The sequence below is a fragment of the Parus major genome, chromosome Z (assembly GCF_001522545.3).
Source record: "Parus major isolate Abel chromosome Z, Parus_major1.1, whole genome shotgun sequence".
NCBI lineage: Eukaryota > Metazoa > Chordata > Aves > Passeriformes > Paridae > Parus > Parus major.
The window spans coordinates 25,785,294-25,801,042 of record NC_031799.1 but is presented as its reverse complement, the minus strand read 5'-3'; positions in this window follow the sequence as shown (position 1 = coordinate 25,801,042).

Below are 15,749 nucleotides of genomic sequence, written 5' to 3'. Positions count from 1 at the left end.
CCCCCAGGGCCTTTTCCTCTGGGCAGCTTTCCAGCCACTCTGCCCCAGCCTGTGGCACTGCCTGGGGCTGTTGTGACCCGAGGGCAGGACCCAGCTCTGGGCCTTGTTGAACCTCACAGCACAGCCTTAGCCCATGATCCAGCCTGTCCAGATCCCTCTGCAGAGCCTGCCTGCCCTCCAGCAGATCAACACTCCCACACAGCTTGGTGTCATCTGCAAATTGACAGAGGGGGACCTTGATCCGTTCATCCAGATCATTGATAACAACACTAAACTGAACCTGGCACCAATACCGAGACCTGGGGGCACCACTGATGGAGAAGCATCCAGAAAAATATTGTGGGAAAGTGTGTCAAAGATTTTACTAAAGTCCAGGGAGAAGCACCCACACAGCGTTTCCCCCATCCACTGAATGGGTGACCCTGTCACAGAAGGAGATCAGGCTGGTCAAGCTGAACCTGGCTTTCCAAACCCGTGCTGGCTGGGCCCGATCCCCTGGCTGACCTGTACACACTGTGTGACAGCACTCAGGATGATTTGCTCCATGATCTTCCCTAGCACCAAGGTTAGGTTTACAGGCCTGTAGCCCCTGTATCCATCTTCCAGCCCTTCTTATAGATGGACACTACATTTGCCAACCTCCAGTCAACTAGGACCTCCCCATTTTAGCTAGGACTGCTGGTAAATAATGGACAGTGGCTCAGACAGCACTCCCACCATCTCCCTCAGTCAGTTTCTGCTAGTCATGTTTGTATTTCTATGATTATCAATACTCCTTGAAATACCACTGAGTCCTGAGGCCCAGGATACCACTCTGACAGGTTTCAATTAGGACGAGTCTGTCACTGAGCATGAAGTAAACTACAGCAAATGGGTAACATGAAAGGTGATACTGGACTGCAGTGGTCAGTGTGTGTATTGCCTCTGGATAGGATCAAGTTAGTTTTTTTCATAGAAGTTCTCGTTTAGGGTATTTACACAGCACTAAAGCCTTCTCTGGATATCACTCTGAGCCCCTAGAATAGATTGGAGGGAAGAAAATCAGGCAGATGATCTGAAAGCATACTTCATGCCATGCAACATCATGCTGAGAGAGCACAGAGGGAAAAGACAGGGTGTTAGGAGGGTTAGCCATCTTTTACTCAGAAGCTCCCAGGACGTCTCTCTGCCCATGGGAGGTGCATCTCTTGTTTTGCTTTATTTACTTTTTTTCTTCTTTCACTTCTCCTTCATAAGTTAACACATTTTGTGTTGTCCCATAAAATTTCTTGGTTTTACTTGTTCTTTCTTCTTTCCCCATCCCACTGGGTGCTGGGTGATGGGGAAGTGACCAGGAGTCTGGGGAGTCCTTAACTGTCTCCTGGGGTTAGCCCCCAACAGAATGAAAAGTCAGGCGTAGTCTTGTAAATAAAAGTGATTTTTAAGGGTAATTTTTGAAAGAGTAAGACTTATTCTTAATTTCTTCATATTTGCAGGATGCAAGTTATTTGTGACAGCTGTTATGAGAAAGAGCAGAGAAATGTTTGAAATCTAACAAGTGGGTGATAATTGTGGAGGAGAGAGCTGATATGTAAGAGAATGGGAGATGAAAAACTATTATGAAGAGGCTGTGAAGGGCTCTGAAAATAAAATATTTCATGTTAAACATCCTACAGGAATGGGAGGGAGTAGAGGAAGATAAAAGAGGGGTGATTTAGTCTGTTGGATGAGAAGTGGAATTTTTCAGGAGGATTCAAAGTGGATACAAGCTGATTCTTCTGTTTCAGTTTCTTTTGTTCTTCAGTTTCTTCAAAACCTTGTCCAGCTACCAACAAGGAAATTTCACACTGTTACTGAATAGATGTAACAAGAGAAATACCCTGTGTATGTAGGGTTCATTTCATTATCAGGCGATGGGAGCTGGTATATTATTTTATTTCAGAAAGCACAGTGTGAGCTGTGCTCATTGTTCAACTTTCGTAACAATTTCCACAGATGTCTCTAAGCTCACCCACTGTCTGACTTAGATGTACATCTTCACACTCAGGTGTACAAACACAGAAACCAACAGAGAGATTTAGTAAGCTTTTCAGTTAACACATGCAAACAGACAGCTACATCTGGGAAAAAGAACAACAATAAATTTTCATAGCTGCTAGAGCATTGCTTGTTCCATTTAGCCACATAGATCAACCTCACTACCGTTTTGCATGGCCAGCGCACTTGAATGCAAAATGCCAAGGATGGCACAGTCCCACCCAATAAAAAAGTGTTTTTCCTCAGCAATCCATGCACTTGTAGACTCAAACTGAATGCCCTGGGTAGTTGTGCTAGCAAAAGTGTGTGTCACACAAGCTCACAGATCTCCAATACCTGCCAAAAAGAAGGCTTTCATGTGGCAGATTGTACAATTTATTTTTTTTTAATCATAGTTTATGTCATAAGCACCCCCACATTTGGCTTGTGAGGCAGACTGGTCATAGTCGCCTTCTGAAGTGTGCACTCTGAGTGACATGGAATGGGCCAGAGGAGAAATTGGGCGGTTGGCTTTTGCCTGGAGAACAAATGCAGCATTATAGCTGCTGCAAACCTGGTGGTCCAGCACGGTACAAGACAAAGTGGGATAAACACTCTCCACAGGGTAAGCAGAGGCTAGGAGACTTCCTAGAGCAGACCCAGAGATGAACTTCAGAGTCAGTGGGAAGAGACCACTGTTTCTGATGGACCTGGAGGACACAGTGTAGAGAATGTTAAATTGTAAGAAGTCATTAAAAACTTGGGCTGGAGGAAAATCTCTTGAAAAGGACTTCTGTAAGCAGATAGGGAGAAAATAAAATTATTCATAAAAACTTATGTCTTGTCTAGGAGGTAAAAACTGATGAACTTTAGAAGGAAGGCTGCTGAACTTTGGGTTTTAAAATGTTAGTTCCTCTACTTTGGTTCTGGGAATAATTCATGCTGGAAAACAGAGGCCTTTTGAGATTTTCCACATGCTGACTCCCAAGGCAAGGTGCAGGTTGGGGTCTGGGCAGGTCAGGATCCTGCAGTGTATCCACCCTCTATACTTTGGACTAGAGAGTCCAAAAAAGATTGTGAAAAAAAACAGTTCTGGTAGGATCATAACGAGAATACGGGGTGAAGAAAATCAACAGGCCAGAAAGGAAGGCACTCAATTCCAGATCCCCATGGCATTAGTTGTGTGTTTGTTTGGTTCCTGAGGAGTTTTTTAAATATACTACTGTGTTGGATATGGATGAAGTTGCACAGTGACAAGTAGGAGCAGGTCTGCCCAAGAAAACTTGTACCAAGCTGGTGTTGCTATTGAAATTCTGTCTTATCTCCCTGACTAAGCATGCTTTCCCATGCTTAGCTGCAATTTCTAACAGAGGAAAAGAGTACTGGTAAGACTGAAGTACCAAGATGTCTAGTTCCATGAGACATATAAATATCTTTTGTATGTATTTATCAACATATATTTATAGGGGAGACACAGGTCTTGGCAGGAGAGTTGGGACAGGATAGCTCTTCTAGTTTGCAGGAAATAGCTAGAGAGATTAATCAGTGTACCACACCAGTTATTTGCATAATTGTTTCAGAGTTGTTCTAGTACCACCTAGTAGCAATATTTCAGAAATTTTTCTTTTCTTCAATTGGAATTGCTCACATGCAAAATGCATCACTTGACAGAGAGTAGAAGTTCTGTTTGCAGTGATTTTACAAACAATGATGAGACACTGAAAAGCATCCTCTTTAACTGTGGCAGAAGGGCAACACTCTTCTAGCAGAAAGGGTATGGCATTCTCTGCAAAAGCAAGAGGCTGTTTTATTCCAGTATATCAGATATCAGCCTGTACAAAAGGTATGAAGATTTTACTGTACACTTTTATTATTAAACTGTAACAGGACAGAACTAGAAAGTGCTCATCTTAAACTGATTTTGAAGGGCACAATTTCTTCTCATAGTCTTACTGCTCAAATGCCTCTAAATACTGACTCCCTGTTTTAACATCCTTGAAATGCACAAGCTCAGTTGCCTCTTGTAACTCTTGCATAAGCACTAAACAGAAACCAGTTCTAAAAATGGTGAACACAGCTAAAATCTTAATGATCTTGACAGCTTCTTACTAGGATAGAAATCTTCTAGCTCCTACAAGTCTGGCCCTCAAGTTAAATTTCAGTGACCTTCAGAAATTGTGTTTTTATAAAACTGGCAGACAACTTTCAAGATGGCAGAGGTACTGTGTGAATGTATCTCCTTTCTCATACCTGCACAGCTGCATAAAAAAATCCCACCTGTCAGGGAACATGAGAGATATGTCTGAGGCAGCAGCAGGAAACCTGCAACATTCTTTTTCAAAAAGCCTCCAAGGAAAATGAGAAGGTTCATACTGTGCTTTTGCAATAAAAGTTAACAGAATTTCCTGGGTCACTGTTTTGGAATCAAATTAAAGGTCTTGGGACCCCTTTTGTCAACATAACTGCAGCCATGTAGGGGAACAGACCTTTTGCCATCAAGGAAAGGAAGAAAAACTTCATTAAGAACCTTTTCACAGTCTTGAGATTATGACCAATTAAGGACTATCAGCAAGGCAGAATTAGGACATAGCCTCACATAGGAAGTTCTGATGAAAATATTTCCTGGGTAACATCCTAGCTAACACTCAGCTGTGTGTTTATGACAAAATGTCGCCCAAAAACTCTTACACCCAAACATTTATCATGTTAAATTATGCATACACAGACTATGCAAGGAAAATGATTACCTCTCTATTATATAAAAATGTTTACATTAAAGCAAACTTCCAATTTATCACTGTCTGTGATAAATTTTCATTGCAAGCCAAATGACCAGCCTTCACATATTTTTCCCAATAGCCCTCAGCAAAAGGTCAGATCTCCTTTGTTGTATAATGTTGAACTCCCCTTTCTCTAGCATAAATGTATGGAGTTTATGTATGGGAATAATTTTTCTCTGGTGCTGTAGGTCTGAATAATTGCCTGAACAATGTGTACAGGACAGAAATTCTGTGTTTGCATCAAAAATAGTTTAAACATTTCTGAAGGGCTAGCATTACATAGTTGGGGGGTTTTCCTGCAAAATCATCTAAGGAGAGACAATGACTGAAAGCCTTTCTTAAGACTCCTTATGCCCTATAACCTGCCAGTGAATGGCTAAGAAGAAATCTGGGTCAAAATCCATGCATAAATGAAATCCTGGCAAAGGAAATGCAGCTATTTTAAACAAAACTGGTTTTTGCCTCTTCCTTTCCTGTGTTCTTCAATTGCAATAAGGAGCACAGAGCTGTTCTGAAGTAGAATCAGTGGCTGGTCCCCAAACCTACTTTGACAAGCATCAAAAGAGAAGACAAAACAACAAATGCCTTGCAATGGTTCAGTGTATTAGAAAGGGAAGAAAGTGTATGTTGCATATCAGCTTCAGGACAACATCCCTTACTGCCACAAATCTTGTTTTAGGATGATCTGGGGGGCATTGTCCACAAAGGGGGTTTAAATTCCAGAGAGTCATTAAAACATGGGATTAGAGACACTCTCCAGGAGAAACCCACTGGGCAGGGAGAAGACTTCTCTTTTTAGATGGTGACTGTCTCACAGCTGAGACACAGGCCCCCAAATCTATAATCATTATATGATACACTTGCTTATTCTGCACCGTTTGTTCCCCGCTCCTGGAACAGATTTATGACAGGGGTTTAAAGCGGCTGCAGCTCTCCCTCCAGCATGTTGGTGCCTTCCTCCCAGCCTCCCCTCCAGCCGGCAGCGTGCCTGCAGTCCAGACCTCCCTTCTGTGTGGGAGAGCTCTGCTTGCTCAGTGACTGGCTGAAGACATGGGGAAACCTTGCATTTTTGCATGCCAAATGCCTAATACTACATGCTAAATGAGACCTATTTTTTATAGGTAGTTCAAAGTCCTGGTATGTGTCACCTAACACAGCCAGCTGCATTGCTCCAATCACTCAGATTCATAGGAAATCTGGGACCTCTCCAACACACCATACCAGGACAACAAAAGCTGTTTTCATAGACTTTGGCAACTTTTATGAGGCTGAAATAATCACAAACATTTTGGGGTGTGCCACAAGCTATCCAATTCTCATTATAATTCCTCCACAGCGTTCAAAATGTTACTTTCAGTCTGTCACATAATGCCTCTTCTAGCAAGTAAAAAAAAATAAATTCTAATGTGTGTATCTTTATGTATATGTTCTCTGAGTTTGCATGAAGCAAGTATAGAAGGACAAGTACAATCTGCTGCTGATAAGGGAGTAGGATATGAGGACTGATTTATTTATTTATTTATTTATTTATTTTCTCTTTAAACATCACTACGTATTTTACTCATTTTAAGGGCTATGATTTATGAAAGGATCCACAGGATGGAAAACAAAATGAGAGTCTTTGTACTATCTCCTTGTATCTCCAAGGTGCTTTTTTTTTATGCAATGGGATGCATTTCCTGGGTTCCATCAGATACAATCATAATATTAATACAATTGTAACAACCGAAAAAAAGTTAGAAGTGTAAGATTATAAATCCTGGTTTAGTTCAAATAAATATCAAAACTCTCTGAATTGGTGACAACATCAGAAAAAGATTGGCAAACACCATGGATAGTCAAGTTGCTGTGTTTTGTAATTGAAGACTTGACACCGCTGTGCAAATAACAGATTTTTACCTCTTATTTTGCATTTCAGATCATGATGTCACATTCAGAAAACCCTGGTGCAATGATGTCACCTTCCTTCCCCAAATATAGCAGCTTAATCACAAAAACTACCTGTAAAGGAATGGACCATTTTTTCCTGTTAGAAAAGAGCGTTGAGAACAAAAAAATCTGTGATATACAGAGCACACAATGTGCTCTTGCAAGGAAAGATGATATGTGTGATGTCAGCTTACTGAAGAATTACTTGGCAGATGGAGGTGAAACAACAAAACCCATAAGACCCAGCTCAAACTTTGGAGGGTCTTGTGGTTAATTGCACTGCAGCTGTCCAGCAGCAGGCCTTGGAACAGGCCAAGCCACTTGTTTACCTCCAAGAATATTTAATATTTTGTTTATGCCTAGAAGTTGTTTTTTATTTACATTTGAATGTTTGTGGTAGTTCCTGCTCTGCCGTCAAGAAAAATCTATGCTCAGAATTCCCCCATAATCTCTTATTTCTTCACAATTCCCTTGATAACCAGACAATATGGTGCAGCTGGACAGAATTTTAAATATGCATTTCTTGTGCCATCTGCATGTTTCCTCTAGCAGCCTGCCACCCCCCATCGCACCAGGAGGAAAGCAGCTAACAGAACTAAACAGAAAAACTTTCCATTTCTTACAACATTTTTCATATTCTCACATGAGTGATGCAGTAAAAAAAAGCTTATTTTGCACTGCATGTCACTAATCACAGAAACACTTTGGTGAAGGTGAAAAACATGTAAGAGGTGTAGATAATGTCTGAACATAAAAAAATGACAGCCTTTTTTGGAGATTCAAGGCCAGGATACATGTAATTAATTGGCATATCTCTTTTGGTCATTTCAGATGGATCAAACAATAGAAAGACAGAAACTCCAAGACAAATGACTAATATGTCTCTATTTCTGTGTACTTCTCTGTCACACCCTACAGAATTGTTATTCACAAGACCACAGATGATCAAGAGGGAGGTTGGGCTCTCCAGGAAACGCTCAAGTTGTGTCCCTAATTGTAGTACACTCAAGTCTCCTAAAACAGCAAGTGGCAGGTCTAAATGTTTCTTTTCAAATGTTTGTTATTGATTGGATAATCTCATACACCAGGTGTGATTTGGCTGCTTTGGTGACTGAACTATTTTTAACACAATAGTTCCTCAAAAAGTCACACATTTTCTGAGTCAGAGTATTTGTGTCCATTTCTATAAACACTAGATTATATTTCTAATTTTTCTATGACATGGATCCTTTCCACCCTTTCTCTTATAGCATAATGAACAAATGTGAAGCTTTTATTTGAAACACGCTTGGAAAGCTTCAGTTATCAGTAATATATCTGGATAGACTTAATCTCCAGATACATAATAATTAATACTTAGCAGAAATTATGTGATTTTTATAAACACCCTGATTATGATATTGCAAGGAGGATCATTTTGGCCATGTTTCTCTCATGACAAAAGAGATATCTGGGAAGTGCAGCAGCAGATGTGTGTATCTGTGCTATGATATGGTCTTTTCTAAAATTTTAATATAATCATTTCCAGTCACTTCTTTTTCCAGCCTTCATTGACCATGGGAAGATTAGATTTTATTCTGCTTTGGCCCACAGACTCATCGATTAATGGCTCTGATTTTCACTGTGAAGAAAAAGACTCTGGAAAAGCAAATTAAAATTGTGATTGCTTCTATGAGTCTTGCATAAGAATCCCAAGTTCTAAGTTATGCACCTTGACCAACTCAAAGTGCTGCTTCACTCCAGAAGAATCTGATGTATTAATTCCCCCATAAAGCCTAGTTTCTTTATCATGCTGCGTCTGTTTTTCATACAGGTAGCAGCAATAGATTTGTTTCATAAATTCAGAACCAGTGTTAGCAAACTGGAGCTGTGTTTCTCCAACAGACATTCAGTGTAGCACATTATCTTGTAGGATCCATTCCATCTCTTTGCTGACTAACACATATTGCAAATAAAATTCAAAGTGACCTACAATACAGTCTATCTTTCCACTGATAAGTTTTATGAATAACATTGAAACATAAAATGTACTTTGAATAATCCCAGCCCAAAATAAAATGGCTTAAGCCGAAGCCTAGAAGACTGTACAGGAAGAATAAGTTGTCTCTGCTGTATTTCCATTGCACTGATTGCACACACATGCGCATGTACACAAACAAAGTGTCAACTCTGTCTGAGGGGGCAAAGCTACTTAGTGTATGTTTATACCATGAGCTCCCTAGGGAATTCAAATCCCATTGTTACTTAGCCTTGCTTTTAAAATTTGATTGACAACAATTTCCAGATGCTCAAAACTGCCTCAGCTAGGATGATGGTACTTCATACTTTACTTTTGACCCATTTGTGTTATCAAGAGAAGCTTCCATTATAAACATCAAATTAGACCAATTTATTTATTTTCTGAATAGGTGGTGCTGAGAATGATTTTCATCATTAATTTTAAACCTAGTCCATTTTTTTATTATTTACTAACACAGAAAATGTTAACACAATATGTAAACTAATGAAGAAGACTATAGTCATTCATATTTTCATTACTGTCATTATCTATTGGATATGGATTTCTATTGTTTCAATTCCCACCCGCAGACCTTTATGAAAAATATCTCTTCACCAAAAAGGTGCATATATTTTTGAGTAGAAGGGCCCATCAGAAAAAGGGGCTCATCTTTTTCCTATATACACAGTGCAGATGATCACCTGGTAAAAGCAATGTAATTTGAAGAGAGGTGCTTTGATATGTTTCTGAAATAGGAGAGGACCAGGGGGCAACACTCTCCTACCTTCTCCTGTATTCTGCTGAATCTTGAAGGAACATAAGAACATCTTCAGCTCTGTTTAGCCCCCTTGCAGCACTGTAATTATCTTCTCCACATCTCTTCCAAATGTGACAATCATTAACCTAGAAACATAGTGTGCCTTCTATATTAAGCCAATGATAATATAAACAGAAATGGAGAACACAAGGCCTTAACAAAGTTTAAATGGGGGCTAAAATTCAGTGGTCCAACAAAGGAAGAATAATGTCTGAATTGATTCTTTTTCTTGGGATTCTTGCCTTTTTATTTTTATTAATTTGCACACAGATCTTGTCATAGCTGACCAAATAACTTCATCACCAGAACTATTGTCGCAGCCTTTTATGTACTTGCAGTTTTGCCATGAACATCAGGCCCTTAGTACAGTCAAGCCCTTACACAAGTCTTTAAATGGAGTAACTAGGGCACTCATGTTTGTGAAGCAATATAAAGAGTAGATTCATTCATTTCTTCAGCCTCGGCTGGTTTTGAACCATTCCCAATAGTTACCTCTTTAATTCAAATTTGAAATGTTAGAAGAGATACTCTATAGTCTGTTCCAGCTATAAAATCATATTTTCCTTCTCATTCTGAGTGTCTGCAATTGTTCTCTCATAGCGCTTAACCTTTAAAGTCAGGAGGTCACTTGGAAGCTCTCCAGTCTGAAATGTGAATGTCCATATTTAAAACACAGAAACCCTTTTAAAAGGATGAAGGTATTTTTATTTGAAAGCCCAGTTTATAATGACTGTTGTCCATCAACCCAGAGCTACTTTCTTGCCAGGGATCTTTATTGTTTCTTTCTTATTACGTGGTATAACAATTCTTTGGTACTCATTTCCTGGAGAAGATTACTTTTCAGTATCAAACTTCGCCAACAGGTCTTTTTTGGGCCAAAGTCTGCAAATCTGCATTGCAATGAAGCAGGGCAGCCTTCCAGGCATTGCTGACTGCAGAGAAAAATCTGATGTCTGTTCTACTGTTTCTTTCTCTGCACATTTACTGCTGATCATGAATGTATGCACTCTGGGCTGTAGTCATCTTAGAGTTTCTTGCAATGAAACACAAAACCAAGAGAAACCTGACTGGTTTTGGGTTTCCTTACAAAATCCAAACTCTGCCCCATTTTGTCTGAAAGTTTGCTAACATTCTCAATGTCTTTGAAATAAAGTGGGTACACTTATGACTCAGCTTGGCAGATTTAAGGTGTCATATTGAAACAGGTATTTGTTAAAAAGGGTTCATCAGAATGAAGTAGAGTTAAGGAAACGTTTTTAAGATGCACCACAGCAACTTAGAAGCCCCATTGTCAAAACTAGTTTAAGCACTTCCATATGCTAAACATTTGTTATACAGAGGCTAAACTTCCTTTGACCCAACAAATATTAACTATGTAAAATGAAGCAGATTCAATAATAATATAATAATAATTGCAGATTGGGATCTTCTCTGCTTTCTCTCTGTAGATCCTTTCAGTTGTGGCTTTCACCAACTAGTACAACTCCTTGTTTTATTGCCACATATTAAAAATAATGTTGTGGATCAATGTGGATAATAGCATTGTGAAAGAGATCTTATATTTCCTAAATTTGGCTTACAGTGTGTAGTTGTGAATCACTCTAGAGGACTAGACCTGATGTTACAATTTGTCCCCTCTATATCCACATCGTTTTATCCCTCCTAAATGAACCAATAGTCTGAGGCAAGGAAAGTCCGTGGATGGAAAGAAAATTGACCCTTACATACCTTTCTAAGACTCTAGAATGGATCATTCTTCTTGGGGGTCTTCATTTTAAATTTTTTTCCTGGGCCTGAGAACCAACTTATCACAAAAGTTTTATCAAAACCTGATAAATTTCAATGAAAACTCTCATCTAAAAGTCACTATTAAAATTTTTGAAGTTCCCTTCCAGTGAAATTCTAAATTCTGTGTCCTGTTTCCCCCTATAAAATTACCGACAGAATCATGGTTATGTGGTCCACAGCTCAATCCCAATAAGAAATTCAGATGTAAAGGAGGATGTTTTTCACATGAAGATTACTGGAGAAATCAGTATACAGAGGAAGACATCATTGCAAAGTATTCCAGGGTTGTGAGGGTAATCCGTATTTCAGAATAGCTGGGTGAAGCAATTTCTCTCTTGCAGGGCATGAAATTGACACAGATATCATTTATTTCCTCCTGTGTTTGATATTTTTATTTCCTTCTGGAAGAGTGTGCTATAAATAAACAGGTCTTGCCATCTGTACAGTTGCTAATCAAGTTTTCTTTTTCAAAAAGCTGATACATTTGTGATAGTTTTAATGTCTTATAAAAAGTACTCAAATCATAATGACTTCCTTCAACCATCTATAGTAATTTATTTTTTAGTTCCTTGTTTATTTTTAGAGTCATCAAAAATGTAGGGTTTTTTTTATTATTATAACATGTTTGAAATCTTTCTTTGGCACCAGATTATAGCCAAATCTTCATACTAGCTTATCTTCATTGTAATTTGAAGAATTTTTTAACTCAACAGCCTACTTTACTTAATGCAGGGCAAGGGATGAGGGTTGAGAATTCTTGAGTCTCACTCGGGGACTCATGAATGGTCAATATGAAAATATCGCATACTGTTCAGAAGACCTGAGATATTTTTTGTGGAAATATGTCACCTGACTAATATGTAAAAGGAATAAGTGTTTTCCTGTTCAGTATTAGTACATAACACCAATATAATATAACACCAGAGCCCACTTTAACATCTTTCCACACCACCTGTAAAATATAAAAGAAAATTGATAAAAACCCTCCTAAACAGACTAAGACCTTAGTGGAGTTACATTTTTAACAGGTCACTGTTGCTGAAATGTCTCCCCTGTTTCCTTCATGCAGCAGCAGATCACAACACCAGTATTATGCCATGATGAGGTATGCACAACCTAATCTGCAATGTAACATTAAGCTAAGTCACTTTAGGGTTTTGCATTAATGGTGGCACTGCAAGACTTGAGCCAAACAAGGTACATAACAGAGAAGGAAGTGACTTCAAATCAAGACTGCCAGCCAAATGAAAGATATTATGAACTATTTTGTTGTTCACAACAAGGACGAGAGATGCCTCTCTCTCTGTGTGTGTTCTTTCCAGAACACAAGGGCTCTGGAAAACTTATGGAAGTAGATTGTTTTTTTCAGAAATTACCATATCAGACTGTTCAAACCAATGTTCCCAAGAGAGATTTCTTTCCTGTGAGAAATCAGTCACTCCTATCTCTGACTTACTTCAAAACTGAGGCTTCACAATCACTCAGCTCTTCTCTGGTACTTGGATTTTTACTTTGGATACAGCAAATATTTCCTAGCAAGGGAAGTCATTGCACTCCTGACTCGTCTTCCTTTCAGCATGACTTCTGTCAAGTGGAGCAGTAAGATAGCGGTAAGCAGGTGTCCCTTTTGTTTAGTGCTCCCCTTCACAGTGAAAAATATGGTTCTGGCTTTTACAAGTATTGCAGGGAGTTTGTCTAACTCCAGTACTTCCGTGACTAATAAAGTTATCTCACAAGTCAGCCTGCCAAACTCTCAGGACTGGCCAGAGGGCAACCTGTGAGAGAGATTTTCTTCTTGCAATGGCTCATGACTTCCCATCTGTTTATAAACCTCTTACACTGCTCAGCAATTTTGCATATGGTGAACGTGCCTCACCAACCTTACCGTGTCACCTCACAGCCTCTTGTTAACATATGGTCTCCTAAATGTAGATATTCATCTGCTTGACTTCCCTTAAAGCTACTAGTATAAAAGAAAAAAAGAAAAAAAAACCCTAAATATAAAGCAGATGTCAAAGTGCACCTTGGGATGGATGTATTACAGAGACAAAACATCATCAGACTCTTCAAGATCACATTCTAAAGTTGCTTTATTATCACCTGGTCATGTGGCATGCACCTGTGCTCTCATGGTTTTGCAACTGGCTTCAACACAAGAGCTTACCAGATCCAGAAATGGCTTAGGTTTTTTAACATCTTTTGTGAGTTTTATTTTACTTTTTTTTTTTTCTCTGCGCTGGAGTTTTATGACTCTCAGGGCTTCTGTGTGCACTTATTGCAGTGGAAGAGAGAATCAAATTCAATTTTTACCCCAAATTGTGTACACATAAAATAAAATTACAAAAAAAAAAAAAAAAAAAAAAGGAAAGATGAAAAGGTATGAATGCACTAGCAAAACAGAAAAGAGAAGAAATGTCAAAATCAGGCTCACATCCACAGGGAGTGAGATTGTTTGCTAAAAATTGTAATTAAGTGACATTATCTGCTGGAGTTCAAAATACCAACAAAAAACACACTTGCTCCTTGAGATGTAGAACACCTCCACTGAGTGTCTCCATTCTGAGCTCCAGGAAAATGAATACTGGCCTGTATCAACCCACTTCCCCAGGGCCACTGGTGCTCAGCATCTGTCTGCCATCATGTGTCCTGGGCAAGCCAGAGTAGCATCTGGCCACTGACTTTGGGAGGCACCCAACCTGGCAGGCAAGTCCAGAGCACATCTAAAGCTCACTGATAGCACAGCAATCAAATCACACTTCTCTTCCTTAACAAGGTGTTGGTACCAGTGGTGATAACTGCTGGCCCATTCTACAGGGCACACCCTTTGGGCACAGCTGTGATCTCCTTGAGGAATGTGGAAGGTTACAGGATCCCTATACCAGACCTCTTCCCTTGGGTAGTATGGCTGCCCTGTGGAAAGGAAGGATGGAAGCTGGATATAGGGAAGAGCAAAGCAGTGGGAACATGACAGAAATCAAGGGGCCAGGATTAAACCCCTCAGAAAACAAGGCCTATCTGAGGGAATGCTCAGCATTGGCTTCAAGTGGTTTGAATCCACCTGACTCTGGACTGAAGTTAAACTCTTCTTCCCCTTGGAACAGCTGAAATACTACAGTCCTCATCTTCCTCATCATGATTCTGTGGAAATCCACCAAATCTGGTAGATTTCCATTAGGTTTTTGAGCTAGTGGGAGCTACTACCATCCCTGGTAACCTGACAGGACTGGAGCTCTCCACCCATTACTAGTGGAGAGTTCTTTGCATCACACTGGACACTTCTTGTTATCATTTTGATGTGATAATTACTCATCCTAAATACAGTAGCACAGATTTCAGATTGTATCACATGATGAACATGCAGTTGCATAAGTCTCCTACCGCTTAGTCTGATGACTATTCAATATCCAAAGGATAAACATAGTTTTTAAACTAGTTCCTATTGGTTAAGCTTGTTTTCTAACAGTTATTTTTTTAAACTTTTTCTGCAACAAAACTCTTAAATTCTGCTCTATGTACTTAATACCCTAACAGGAATACACAAAAACCCTCTGCTTGCAAGGTCCAATTCATGCTGTGTTTATGATTTCTTGTAATGTAGCAACACCAAGTGTGAGCCAGCTTCCTTCAGTTAGAGTTGCTGCGCACTAAATTAAATGTCAGCTCAATGTATCTTTACAGCAGCAGCAAGGAGCCAAATACAGCACTTCATAAAGAACTAGGACTTATTGAAGTTGGGAAGCTTATCCATACAGAAAGTAGGATGTTGGAGCGCTAATTTCTATTTGATTAAAATAGAGGGGGTGTGATTTTAAGAACAGGTCAGGATAACTAATCTTAGAAAACTAGGTCATGTGTTCTGCCTCCAGCCAGAGCAGATCTGGAGGAGTGGGGTCTGCAGGCTGACCACTGTGTGCCCTATCAGTCAGGCAGGAAGGCTACCCAGAATTCAGAATATCTTACCTGGAAGAGAGTGTGGCTAGGCAGTTCCCTGCTTGACTACATTATTTACCTCTCATACCTGTAGGCTGAAGGGGTTTCTGTTTGTTTTATCTTTGGTGGAAATCTTCAGTCAAGAAATAATTTTGATCTTTCTTGAGGCAGGGTGTTTGAGATAATGCCAACTGCCAAGGCAATGCTCTGATGTACAAGAGGTATTGCTAAACATACTGTATCAGTCTTACATAAACATTCATAAACTTTCATGTTTGAAATTCTTTCTTTACAATGCATCAGCTTACTGTATTTTCAGTGTATCTTCATTATTTGTGTTGTCATTGCAATTTTTCAAACAGTAAACTAGTCTTTTTACATATGCATATCACATTTCTTAAAAGCCATGGGATTTTTTTAATTAAGCTTTTTTTTTCCCCAGAAATTTGATATTAAGACTTTAAATTAAGAAAGCATTCCATTAAATACAATTTATTTTTTTTATATCAGT